We start from the raw sequence: 9,775 nt of genomic DNA on the forward strand, positions 1-9,775 counted from the left end.
AGCTGCCGCTGGGCTCGCACTCCCTGCTGCTAAGAAAGTGATTGCTTTTGCTGCTATGATTTGCAATCACGACTGCGGGAAACGCCGCTATTTCGTTAGGGGTGCTACGGCAGACACCTTCTCGAGCACCCCGAAGACTTCTTGAGCCCTTGGCTGTGATGGTTTCCAGGCTGTCAAAAGAACTGTCGCGTGTGCATTCACGGACGGAAGAGAGGCTGAGGTAATTGCGAGTGAACGGAGATGTACTCCCCCCGTTCGCAGTTTCCGTAGTGTAGCGGTTATCACGTCTGCTTCACACGCAGAAGGTCCCCGGTTCGATCCCGGGCGGGAACAGTATTTTCCTGCCTATGTCGTATTGTACTCCAGTGAGCCACGACATGTGAGGATCTTCTGCATGTACCTTTGTTCTGCAAGTAGCGCATTTATTTAATTTCTTAGTAACGATGACAACACCAGCACGAGTTGTCTCTAATGTAAGGCGCACACAAGTAGTTTCCGTGGTGTAGCGGTTATCACGTCTGCCTAACACGCAGAAGGTCCCCGTGTCGATCCAGGGCGGAAACACTTTTTTATCATTAAAAACAAGACATACTAACATGCATCTGCTACCATCTGTACCCAAAAACCTTCGTAATCGCCTTCACACGTCAGATCAGTGTCAATTGCTCACATCAAATATGAATTTCATTTGATACTGACGCCGAGCATTTTGCGTCGACTCAGCCACTCACGTGCGACCAGTTTGCACAAAACGCTAGGGCTCATCCGGGATTTGAACCCGGGACCTCCTGCACCCAAAGCAGGAATCATACCCCTAGACCAACGAGCCATCTGACGTGGCAGATGACTATTATTTCAGTGCACTGGGTCCCTCGATGTGGTCCAGGGTGCTCTGGAAAGTCTCGTGTAGGCTGGCGGGATGGGGGCGGCGCGAATTCCCGCGGTCGGCGGCCTTCCTGGGCTATTGGTACCTTCATGTAGAGCTGCCGCTGGGCTCGCACTCCCTGCTGCTAAGAAAGTGATTGCTTTTGCTGCTATGATTTGCAATCACGACTGCGGGAAACGCCGCTATTTCGTTAGGGGTGCTACGGCAGACACCTTCTCGAGCACCCCGAAGACTTCTTGAGCCCTTGGCTGTGATGGTTTCCAGGCTGTCAAAAGAACTGTCACGTGTGCATTCACGGACGGAAGAGAGGCTGAGGTAATTGCGAGTGAACGGAGATGGACTCCCCCCGTTCGCAGTTTCCGTAGTGTAGCGGTTATCACGTCTGCCTAACACGCAGAAGGTCCCCGTGTCGATCCCGGGCGGAAACACTTTTTTATCATTAAAAACAAGACATACTAACATGCATCTGCTACCATCTGTACCCAAAAACCTTCGTAATCGCCTTCACACGTCAGATCAGTGTCAATTGCTCACATCAAATATGAATTTCATTTGATACTGACGCCGAGCATTTTGCGTCGACTCAGCCACTCACGTGCGACCAGTTTGCACAAAACGCTAGGGCTCATCCGGGATTTGAACCCGGGACCTCCTGCACCCAAAGCAGGAATCATACCCCTAGACCAACGAGCCATCTGACGTGGCAGATGACTATTATTTCAGTGCACTGGGTCCCTCGATGTGGTCCAGGGTGCTCTGGAAAGTCTCGTGTAGGCTGGCGGGATGGGGGCGGCGCGAATTCCCGCGGTCGGCGGCCTTCCTGGGCTATTGGTACCTTCATGTAGAGCTGCCGCTGGGCTCGCACTCCCTGCTGCTAAGAAAGTGATTGCTTTTGCTGCTATGATTTGCAATCACGACTGCGGGAAACGCCGCTATTTCGTTAGGGGTGCTACGGCAGACACCTTCTCGAGCACCCCGAAGACTTCTTGAGCCCTTGGCTGTGATGGTTTCCAGGCTGTCAAAAGAACTGTCGCGTGTGCATTCACGGACGGAAGAGAGGCTGAGGTAATTGCGAGTGAACGGAGATGTACTCCCCCCGTTCGCAGTTTCCGTAGTGTAGCGGTTATCACGTCTGCTTCACACGCAGAAGGTCCCCGGTTCGATCCCGGGCGGGAACAGTATTTTCCTGCCTATGTCGTATTGTACTCCAGTGAGCCACGACATGTGAGGATCTTCTGCATGTACCTTTGTTCTGCAAGTAGCGCATTTATTTAATTTCTTAGTAACGATGACAACACCAGCACGAGTTGTCTCTAATGTAAGGCGCACACAAGTAGTTTCCGTGGTGTAGCGGTTATCACGTCTGCCTAACACGCAGAAGGTCCCCGTGTCGATCCCGGGCGGAAACACTTTTTTATCATTAAAAACAAGACATACTAACATGCATCTGCTACCATCTGTACCCAAAAACCTTCGTAATCGCCTTCACACGTCAGATCAGTGTCAATTGCTCACATCAAATATGAATTTCATTTGATACTGACGCCGAGCATTTTGCGTCGACTCAGCCACTCACGTGCGACCAGTTTGCACAAAACGCTAGGGCTCATCCGGGATTTGAACCCGGGACCTCCTGCACCCAATGCAGGAATCATACCCCTAGACCAACGAGCCATCTGACGTGGCAAATGACTATTATTTCAGTGCACTGGGTCCCTCGATGTGGTCCAGGGTGCTCTGGAAAGTCTCGTGTAGGCTGGCGGGATGGGGGCGGCGCGAATTCCCGCGGTCGGCGGCCTTCCTGGGCTATTGGTACCTTCATGTAGAGCTGCCGCTGGGCTCGCACTCCCTGCTGCTAAGAAAGTGATTGCTTTTGCTGCTATGATTTGCAATCACGACTGCGGGAAACGCCGCTATTTCGTTAGGGGTGCTACGGCAGACACCTTCTCGAGCACCCCGAAGACTTCTTGAGCCCTTGGCTGTGATGGTTTCCAGGCTGTCAAAAGAACTGTCGCGTGTGCATTCACGGACGGGAGAGAGGCTGAGGTAATTGCGAGTGAACGGAGATGGACTCCTCCCGTTCGCAGTTTCCGTAGTGTAGCGGTTATCACGTCTGCTTCACACGCAGAAGGTCCCCGGTTCGATCCCGGGCGGCAACAGTATTTTCCTGCCTATGTCGTATTGTACTCCAGTGAGCCACGACATGTGAGGATCTTCTGCATGTACCTTTGTTCTGCAAGTAGCGCATTTATTTAATTTCTTAGTAACGATGACAACACCAGCACGAGTTGTCTCTAATGTAAGGCGCACACAAGTAGTTTCCGTGGTGTAGCGGTTATCACGTCTGCCTAACACGCAGAAGGTCCCCGTGTCGATCCCGGGCGGAAACACTTTTTTATCATTAAAAACAAGACATACTAACATGCATCTGCTACCATCTGTACCCAAAAACCTTCGTAATCGCCTTCACACGTCAGATCAGTGTCAATTGCTCACATCAAATATGAATTTCATTTGATACTGACGCCGAGCATTTTGCGTCGACTCAGCCACTCACGTGCGACCAGTTTGCACAAAACGCTAGGGCTCATCCGGGATTTGAACCCGGGACCTCCTGCACCCAAAGCAGGAATCATACCCCTAGACCAACGAGCCATCTGACGTGGCAAATGACTATTATTTCAGTGCACTGGGTCCCTCGATGTGGTCCAGGGTGCTCTGGAAAGTCTCGTGTAGGCTGGCGGGATGGGGGCGGCGCGAATTCCCGCGGTCGGCGGCCTTCCTGGGCTATTGGTACCTTCATGTAGAGCTGCCGCTGGGCTCGCACTCCCTGCTGCTAAGAAAGTGATTGCTTTTGCTGCTATGATTTGCAATCACGACTGCGGGAAACGCCGCTATTTCGTTAGGGGTGCTACGGCAGACACCTTCTCGAGCACCCCGAAGACTTCTTGAGCCCTTGGCTGTGATGGTTTCCAGGCTGTCAAAAGAACTGTCGCGTGTGCATTCACGGACGGGAGAGAGGCTGAGGTAATTGCGAGTGAACGGAGATGGACTCCTCCCGTTCGCAGTTTCCGTAGTGTAGCGGTTATCACGTCTGCTTCACACGCAGAAGGTCCCCGGTTCGATCCCGGGCGGGAACAGTATTTTCCTGCCTATGTCGTATTGTACTCCAGTGAGCCACGACATGTGAGGATCTTCTGCATGTACCTTTGTTCTGCAAGTAGCGCATTTATTTAATTTCTTAGTAACGATGACAACACCAGCACGAGTTGTCTCTAATGTAAGGCGCACACAAGTAGTTTCCGTGGTGTAGCGGTTATCACGTCTGCCTAACACGCAGAAGGTCCCCGTGTCGATCCCGGGCGGAAACACTTTTTTATCATTAAAAACAAGACATACTAACATGCATCTGCTACCATCTGTACCCAAAAACCTTCGTAATCGCCTTCACACGTCAGATCAGTGTCAATTGCTCACATCAAATATGAATTTCATTTGATACTGACGCCGAGCATTTTGCGTCGACTCAGCCACTCACGTGCGACCAGTTTGCACAAAACGCTAGGGCTCATCCGGGATTTGAACCCGGGACCTCCTGCACCCAAAGCAGGAATCATACCCCTAGACCAACGAGCCATCTGACGTGGCAAATGACTATTATTTCAGTGCACTGGGTCCCTCGATGTGGTCCAGGGTGCTCTGGAAAGTCTCGTGTAGGCTGGCGGGATGGGGGCGGCGCGAATTCCCGCGGTCGGCGGCCTTCCTGGGCTATTGGTACCTTCATGTAGAGCTGCCGCTGGGCTCGCACTCCCTGCTGCTAAGAAAGTGATTGCTTTTGCTGCTATGATTTGCAATCACGACTGCGGGAAACGCCGCTATTTCGTTAGGGGTGCTACGGCAGACACCTTCTCGAGCACCCCGAAGACTTCTTGAGCCCTTGGCTGTGATGGTTTCCAGGCTGTCAAAAGAACTGTCGCGTGTGCATTCACGGACGGGAGAGAGGCTGAGGTAATTGCGAGTGAACGGAGATGGACTCCTCCCGTTCGCAGTTTCCGTAGTGTAGCGGTTATCACGTCTGCTTCACACGCAGAAGGTCCCCGGTTCGATCCCGGGCGGGAACAGTATTTTCCTGCCTATGTCGTATTGTACTCCAGTGAGCCACGACATGTGAGGATCTTCTGCATGTACCTTTGTTCTGCAAGTAGCGCATTTATTTAATTTCTTAGTAACGATGACAACACCAGCACGAGTTGTCTCTAATGTAAGGCGCACACAAGTAGTTTCCGTGGTGTAGCGGTTATCACGTCTGCCTAACACGCAGAAGGTCCCCGTGTCGATCCCGGGCGGAAACACTTTTTTATCATTAAAAACAAGACATACTAACATGCATCTGCTACCATCTGTACCCAAAAACCTTCGTAATCGCCTTCACACGTCAGATCAGTGTCAATTGCTCACATCAAATATGAATTTCATTTGATACTGACGCCGAGCATTTTGCGTCGACTCAGCCACTCACGTGCGACCAGTTTGCACAAAACGCTAGGGCTCATCCGGGATTTGAACCCGGGACCTCCTGCACCCAAAGCAGGAATCATACCCCTAGACCAACGAGCCATCTGACGTGGCAAATGACTATTATTTCAGTGCACTGGGTCCCTCGATGTGGTCCAGGGTGCTCTGGAAAGTCTCGTGTAGGCTGGCGGGATGGGGGCGGCGCGAATTCCCGCGGTCGGCGGCCTTCCTGGGCTATTGGTACCTTCATGTAGAGCTGCCGCTGGGCTCGCACTCCCTGCTGCTAAGAAAGTGATTGCTTTTGCTGGCTATGATTTGCAATCACGACTGCGGGAAACGCCGCTATTTCGTTAGGGGTGCTACGGCAGACACCTTCTCGAGCACCCCGAAGACTTCTTGAGCCCTTGGCTGTGATGGTTTCCAGGCTGTCAAAAGAACTGTCGCGTGTGCATTCACGGACGGGAGAGAGGCTGAGGTAATTGCGAGTGAACGGAGATGGACTCCTCCCGTTCGCAGTTTCCGTAGTGTAGCGGTTATCACGTCTGCTTCACACGCAGAAGGTCCCCGGTTCGATCCCGGGCGGGAACAGTATTTTCCTGCCTATGTCGTATTGTACTCCAGTGAGCCACGACATGTGAGGATCTTCTGCATGTACCTTTGTTCTGCAAGTAGCGCATTTATTTAATTTCTTAGTAACGATGACAACACCAGCACGAGTTGTCTCTAATGTAAGGCGCACACAAGTAGTTTCCGTGGTGTAGCGGTTATCACGTCTGCCTAACACGCAGAAGGTCCCCGTGTCGATCCCGGGCGGAAACACTTTTTTATCATTAAAAACAAGACATACTAACATGCATCTGCTACCATCTGTACCCAAAAACCTTCGTAATCGCCTTCACACGTCAGATCAGTGTCAATTGCTCACATCAAATATGAATTTCATTTGATACTGACGCCGAGCATTTTGCGTCGACTCAGCCACTCACGTGCGACCAGTTTGCACAAAACGCTAGGGCTCATCCGGGATTTGAACCCGGGACCTCCTGCACCCAAAGCAGGAATCATACCCCTAGACCAACGAGCCATCTGACGTGGCAAATGACTATTATTTCAGTGCACTGGGTCCCTCGATGTGGTCCAGGGTGCTCTGGAAAGTCTCGTGTAGGCTGGCGGGATGGGGGCGGCGCGAATTCCCGCGGTCGGCGGCCTTCCTGGGCTATTGGTACCTTCATGTAGAGCTGCCGCTGGGCTCGCACTCCCTGCTGCTAAGAAAGTGATTGCTTTTGCTGCTATGATTTGCAATCACGACTGCGGGAAACGCCGCTATTTCGTTAGGGGTGCTACGGCAGACACCTTCTCGAGCACCCCGAAGACTTCTTGAGCCCTTGGCTGTGATGGTTTCCAGGCTGTCAAAAGAACTGTCGCGTGTGCATTCACGGACGGGAGAGAGGCTGAGGTAATTGCGAGTGAACGGAGATGGACTCCTCCCGTTCGCAGTTTCCGTAGTGTAGCGGTTATCACGTCTGCTTCACACGCAGAAGGTCCCCGGTTCGATCCCGGGCGGGAACAGTATTTTCCTGCCTATGTCGTATTGTACTCCAGTGAGCCACGACATGTGAGGATCTTCTGCATGTACCTTTGTTCTGCAAGTAGCGCATTTATTTAATTTCTTAGTAACGATGACAACACCAGCACGAGTTGTCTCTAATGTAAGGCGCACACAAGTAGTTTCCGTGGTGTAGCGGTTATCACGTCTGCCTAACACGCAGAAGGTCCCCGTGTCGATCCCGGGCGGAAACACTTTTTTATCATTAAAAACAAGACATACTAACATGCATCTGCTACCATCTGTACCCAAAAACCTTCGTAATCGCCTTCACACGTCAGATCAGTGTCAATTGCTCACATCAAATATGAATTTCATTTGATACTGACGCCGAGCATTTTGCGTCGACTCAGCCACTCACGTGCGACCAGTTTGCACAAAACGCTAGGGCTCATCCGGGATTTGAACCCGGGACCTCCTGCACCCAAAGCAGGAATCATACCCCTAGACCAACGAGCCATCTGACGTGGCAAATGACTATTATTTCAGTGCACTGGGTCCCTCGATGTGGTCCAGGGTGCTCTGGAAAGTCTCGTGTAGGCTGGCGGGATGGGGGCGGCGCGAATTCCCGCGGTCGGCGGCCTTCCTGGGCTATTGGTACCTTCATGTAGAGCTGCCGCTGGGCTCGCACTCCCTGCTGCTAAGAAAGTGATTGCTTTTGCTGCTATGATTTGCAATCACGACTGCGGGAAACGCCGCTATTTCGTTAGGGGTGCTACGGCAGACACCTTCTCGAGCACCCCGAAGACTTCTTGAGCCCTTGGCTGTTATGGTTTCCAGGCTGTCAAAAGAACTGTCGCGTGTGCATTCACGGACGGGAGAGAGGCTGAGGTAATTGCGAGTGAACGGAGATGGACTCCTCCCGTTCGCAGTTTCCGTAGTGTAGCGGTTATCACGTCTGCTTCACCCGCAGAAGGTCCCCGGTTCGATCCCGGGCGGGAACATTATTTTCCTGCCTATGTCGTATTGTACTCCAGTGAGCCACGACATGTGAGGATCTTCTGCATGTACCTTTGTTCTGCAAGTAGCGCATTTATTTAATTTCTTAGTAACGATGACAACACCAGCACGAGTTGTCTCTAATGTAAGGCGCACACAAGTAGTTTCCGTGGTGTAGCGGTTATCACGTCTGCCTAACACGCAGAAGGTCCCCGTGTCGATCCAGGGCGGAAACACTTTTTTATCATTAAAAACAAGACATACTAACATGCATCTGCTACCATCTGTACCCAAAAACCTTCGTAATCGCCTTCACACGTCAGATCAGTGTCAATTGCTCACATCAAATATGAATTTCATTTGATACTGACGCCGAGCATTTTGCGTCGACTCAGCCACTCACGTGCGACCAGTTTGCACAAAACGCTAGGGCTCATCCGGGATTTGAACCCGGGACCTCCTGCACCCAAAGCAGGAATCATACCCCTAGACCAACGAGCCATCTGACGTGGCAAATGACTATTATTTCAGTGCACTGGGTCCCTCGATGTGGTCCAGGGTGCTCTGGAAAGTCTCGTGTAGGCTGGCGGGATGGGGGCGGCGCGAATTCCCGCGGTCGGCGGCCTTCCTGGGCTATTGGTACCTTCATGTAGAGCTGCCGCTGGGCTCGCACTCCCTGCTGCTAAGAAAGTGATTGCTTTTGCTGCTATGATTTGCAATCACGACTGCGGGAAACGCCGCTATTTCGTTAGGGGTGCTACGGCAGACACCTTCTCGAGCACCCCGAAGACTTCTTGAGCCCTTGGCTGTGATGGTTTCCAGGCTGTCAAAAGAACTGTCGCGTGTGCATTCACGGACGGGAGAGAGGCTGAGGTAATTGCGAGTGAACGGAGATGGACTCCTCCCGTTCGCAGTTTCCGTAGTGTAGCGGTTATCACGTCTGCTTCACACGCAGAAGGTCCCCGGTTCGATCCCGGGCGGGAACAGTATTTTCCTGCCTATGTCGTATTGTACTCCAGTGAGCCACGACATGTGAGGATCTTCTGCATGTACCTTTGTTCTGCAAGTAGCGCATTTATTTAATTTCTTAGTAACGATGACAACACCAGCACGAGTTGTCTCTAATGTAAGGCGCACACAAGTAGTTTCCGTGGTGTAGCGGTTATCACGTCTGCCTAACACGCAGAAGGTCCCCGTGTCGATCCCGGGCGGAAACACTTTTTTATCATTAAAAACAAGACATACTAACATGCATCTGCTACCATCTGTACCCAAAAACCTTCGTAATCGCCTTCACACGTCAGATCAGTGTCAATTGCTCACATCAAATATGAATTTCATTTGATACTGACGCCGAGCATTTTGCGTCGACTCAGCCACTCACGTGCGACCAGTTTGCACAAAACGCTAGGGCTCATCCGGGATTTGAACCCGGGACCTCCTGCACCCAAAGCAGGAATCATACCCCTAGACCAACGAGCCATCTGACGTGGCAAATGACTATTATTTCAGTGCACTGGGTCCCTCGATGTGGTCCAGGGTGCTCTGGAAAGTCTCGTGTAGGCTGGCGGGATGGGGGCGGCGCGAATTCCCGCGGTCGGCGGCCTTCCTGGGCTATTGGTACCTTCATGTAGAGCTGCCGCTGGGCTCGCACTCCCTGCTGCTAAGAAAGTGATTGCTTTTGCTGCTATGATTTGCAATCACGACTGCGGGAAACGCCGCTATTTCGTTAGGGGTGCTACGGCAGACACCTTCTCGAGCACCCCGAAGACTTCTTGAGCCCTTGGCTGTGATGGTTTCCAGGCTGTCAAAAGAACTGTCGCGTGTGC

At 52.0% G+C, this 9,775-nt stretch overlaps 29 non-coding genes across 29 annotated transcripts; 19 read left to right on the top strand and 10 right to left on the bottom strand.

The window, feature by feature from the left end:
• Positions 1-260: 260 nt before the first annotated feature.
• Trnav-cac (transfer RNA valine (anticodon CAC)) lies at positions 261-333 on the top strand. The gene has a single exon. It is a non-coding gene; the product is annotated as a tRNA-Val (tRNA).
• A 158-nt stretch (positions 334-491) lies between these two features.
• Trnav-aac (transfer RNA valine (anticodon AAC)) lies at positions 492-564 on the top strand. Its single transcript has one exon. It is a non-coding gene; the product is annotated as a tRNA-Val (tRNA).
• A 193-nt stretch (positions 565-757) lies between these two features.
• On the bottom strand, positions 758-829 carry Trnap-ugg (transfer RNA proline (anticodon UGG)). Its single transcript has one exon. It is a non-coding gene; the product is annotated as a tRNA-Pro (tRNA).
• Positions 830-1,241: 412 nt separating this feature from the next.
• On the top strand, positions 1,242-1,314 carry Trnav-aac (transfer RNA valine (anticodon AAC)). Its single transcript has one exon. It is a non-coding gene; the product is annotated as a tRNA-Val (tRNA).
• A 193-nt stretch (positions 1,315-1,507) lies between these two features.
• On the bottom strand, positions 1,508-1,579 carry Trnap-ugg (transfer RNA proline (anticodon UGG)). Its single transcript has one exon. It is a non-coding gene; the product is annotated as a tRNA-Pro (tRNA).
• A 412-nt stretch (positions 1,580-1,991) lies between these two features.
• On the top strand, positions 1,992-2,064 carry Trnav-cac (transfer RNA valine (anticodon CAC)). The gene has a single exon. It is a non-coding gene; the product is annotated as a tRNA-Val (tRNA).
• A 158-nt stretch (positions 2,065-2,222) lies between these two features.
• Trnav-aac (transfer RNA valine (anticodon AAC)) lies at positions 2,223-2,295 on the top strand. Its single transcript has one exon. It is a non-coding gene; the product is annotated as a tRNA-Val (tRNA).
• A 193-nt stretch (positions 2,296-2,488) lies between these two features.
• Trnap-ugg (transfer RNA proline (anticodon UGG)) lies at positions 2,489-2,560 on the bottom strand. Its single transcript has one exon. It is a non-coding gene; the product is annotated as a tRNA-Pro (tRNA).
• A 412-nt stretch (positions 2,561-2,972) lies between these two features.
• Trnav-cac (transfer RNA valine (anticodon CAC)) lies at positions 2,973-3,045 on the top strand. The gene has a single exon. It is a non-coding gene; the product is annotated as a tRNA-Val (tRNA).
• A 158-nt stretch (positions 3,046-3,203) lies between these two features.
• On the top strand, positions 3,204-3,276 carry Trnav-aac (transfer RNA valine (anticodon AAC)). Its single transcript has one exon. It is a non-coding gene; the product is annotated as a tRNA-Val (tRNA).
• A 193-nt stretch (positions 3,277-3,469) lies between these two features.
• On the bottom strand, positions 3,470-3,541 carry Trnap-ugg (transfer RNA proline (anticodon UGG)). Its single transcript has one exon. It is a non-coding gene; the product is annotated as a tRNA-Pro (tRNA).
• A 412-nt stretch (positions 3,542-3,953) lies between these two features.
• Positions 3,954-4,026, top strand: Trnav-cac (transfer RNA valine (anticodon CAC)). Its single transcript has one exon. It is a non-coding gene; the product is annotated as a tRNA-Val (tRNA).
• Positions 4,027-4,184: 158 nt separating this feature from the next.
• Trnav-aac (transfer RNA valine (anticodon AAC)) lies at positions 4,185-4,257 on the top strand. The gene has a single exon. It is a non-coding gene; the product is annotated as a tRNA-Val (tRNA).
• Positions 4,258-4,450: 193 nt separating this feature from the next.
• Positions 4,451-4,522, bottom strand: Trnap-ugg (transfer RNA proline (anticodon UGG)). Its single transcript has one exon. It is a non-coding gene; the product is annotated as a tRNA-Pro (tRNA).
• Positions 4,523-4,934: 412 nt separating this feature from the next.
• Positions 4,935-5,007, top strand: Trnav-cac (transfer RNA valine (anticodon CAC)). The gene has a single exon. It is a non-coding gene; the product is annotated as a tRNA-Val (tRNA).
• A 158-nt stretch (positions 5,008-5,165) lies between these two features.
• On the top strand, positions 5,166-5,238 carry Trnav-aac (transfer RNA valine (anticodon AAC)). The gene has a single exon. It is a non-coding gene; the product is annotated as a tRNA-Val (tRNA).
• Positions 5,239-5,431: 193 nt separating this feature from the next.
• Trnap-ugg (transfer RNA proline (anticodon UGG)) lies at positions 5,432-5,503 on the bottom strand. Its single transcript has one exon. It is a non-coding gene; the product is annotated as a tRNA-Pro (tRNA).
• Positions 5,504-5,916: 413 nt separating this feature from the next.
• On the top strand, positions 5,917-5,989 carry Trnav-cac (transfer RNA valine (anticodon CAC)). The gene has a single exon. It is a non-coding gene; the product is annotated as a tRNA-Val (tRNA).
• Positions 5,990-6,147: 158 nt separating this feature from the next.
• On the top strand, positions 6,148-6,220 carry Trnav-aac (transfer RNA valine (anticodon AAC)). The gene has a single exon. It is a non-coding gene; the product is annotated as a tRNA-Val (tRNA).
• Positions 6,221-6,413: 193 nt separating this feature from the next.
• Positions 6,414-6,485, bottom strand: Trnap-ugg (transfer RNA proline (anticodon UGG)). Its single transcript has one exon. It is a non-coding gene; the product is annotated as a tRNA-Pro (tRNA).
• Positions 6,486-6,897: 412 nt separating this feature from the next.
• Trnav-cac (transfer RNA valine (anticodon CAC)) lies at positions 6,898-6,970 on the top strand. The gene has a single exon. It is a non-coding gene; the product is annotated as a tRNA-Val (tRNA).
• A 158-nt stretch (positions 6,971-7,128) lies between these two features.
• Trnav-aac (transfer RNA valine (anticodon AAC)) lies at positions 7,129-7,201 on the top strand. Its single transcript has one exon. It is a non-coding gene; the product is annotated as a tRNA-Val (tRNA).
• Positions 7,202-7,394: 193 nt separating this feature from the next.
• On the bottom strand, positions 7,395-7,466 carry Trnap-ugg (transfer RNA proline (anticodon UGG)). The gene has a single exon. It is a non-coding gene; the product is annotated as a tRNA-Pro (tRNA).
• A 412-nt stretch (positions 7,467-7,878) lies between these two features.
• Positions 7,879-7,951, top strand: Trnav-cac (transfer RNA valine (anticodon CAC)). The gene has a single exon. It is a non-coding gene; the product is annotated as a tRNA-Val (tRNA).
• Positions 7,952-8,109: 158 nt separating this feature from the next.
• On the top strand, positions 8,110-8,182 carry Trnav-aac (transfer RNA valine (anticodon AAC)). Its single transcript has one exon. It is a non-coding gene; the product is annotated as a tRNA-Val (tRNA).
• Positions 8,183-8,375: 193 nt separating this feature from the next.
• On the bottom strand, positions 8,376-8,447 carry Trnap-ugg (transfer RNA proline (anticodon UGG)). The gene has a single exon. It is a non-coding gene; the product is annotated as a tRNA-Pro (tRNA).
• A 412-nt stretch (positions 8,448-8,859) lies between these two features.
• On the top strand, positions 8,860-8,932 carry Trnav-cac (transfer RNA valine (anticodon CAC)). Its single transcript has one exon. It is a non-coding gene; the product is annotated as a tRNA-Val (tRNA).
• Positions 8,933-9,090: 158 nt separating this feature from the next.
• On the top strand, positions 9,091-9,163 carry Trnav-aac (transfer RNA valine (anticodon AAC)). The gene has a single exon. It is a non-coding gene; the product is annotated as a tRNA-Val (tRNA).
• Positions 9,164-9,356: 193 nt separating this feature from the next.
• On the bottom strand, positions 9,357-9,428 carry Trnap-ugg (transfer RNA proline (anticodon UGG)). The gene has a single exon. It is a non-coding gene; the product is annotated as a tRNA-Pro (tRNA).
• Positions 9,429-9,775: the final 347 nt, after the last annotated feature.

The sequence above is a fragment of the Schistocerca gregaria genome, chromosome 2 (assembly GCF_023897955.1).
Source record: "Schistocerca gregaria isolate iqSchGreg1 chromosome 2, iqSchGreg1.2, whole genome shotgun sequence".
Taxonomy (NCBI): Eukaryota; Metazoa; Arthropoda; class Insecta; order Orthoptera; family Acrididae; genus Schistocerca; species Schistocerca gregaria.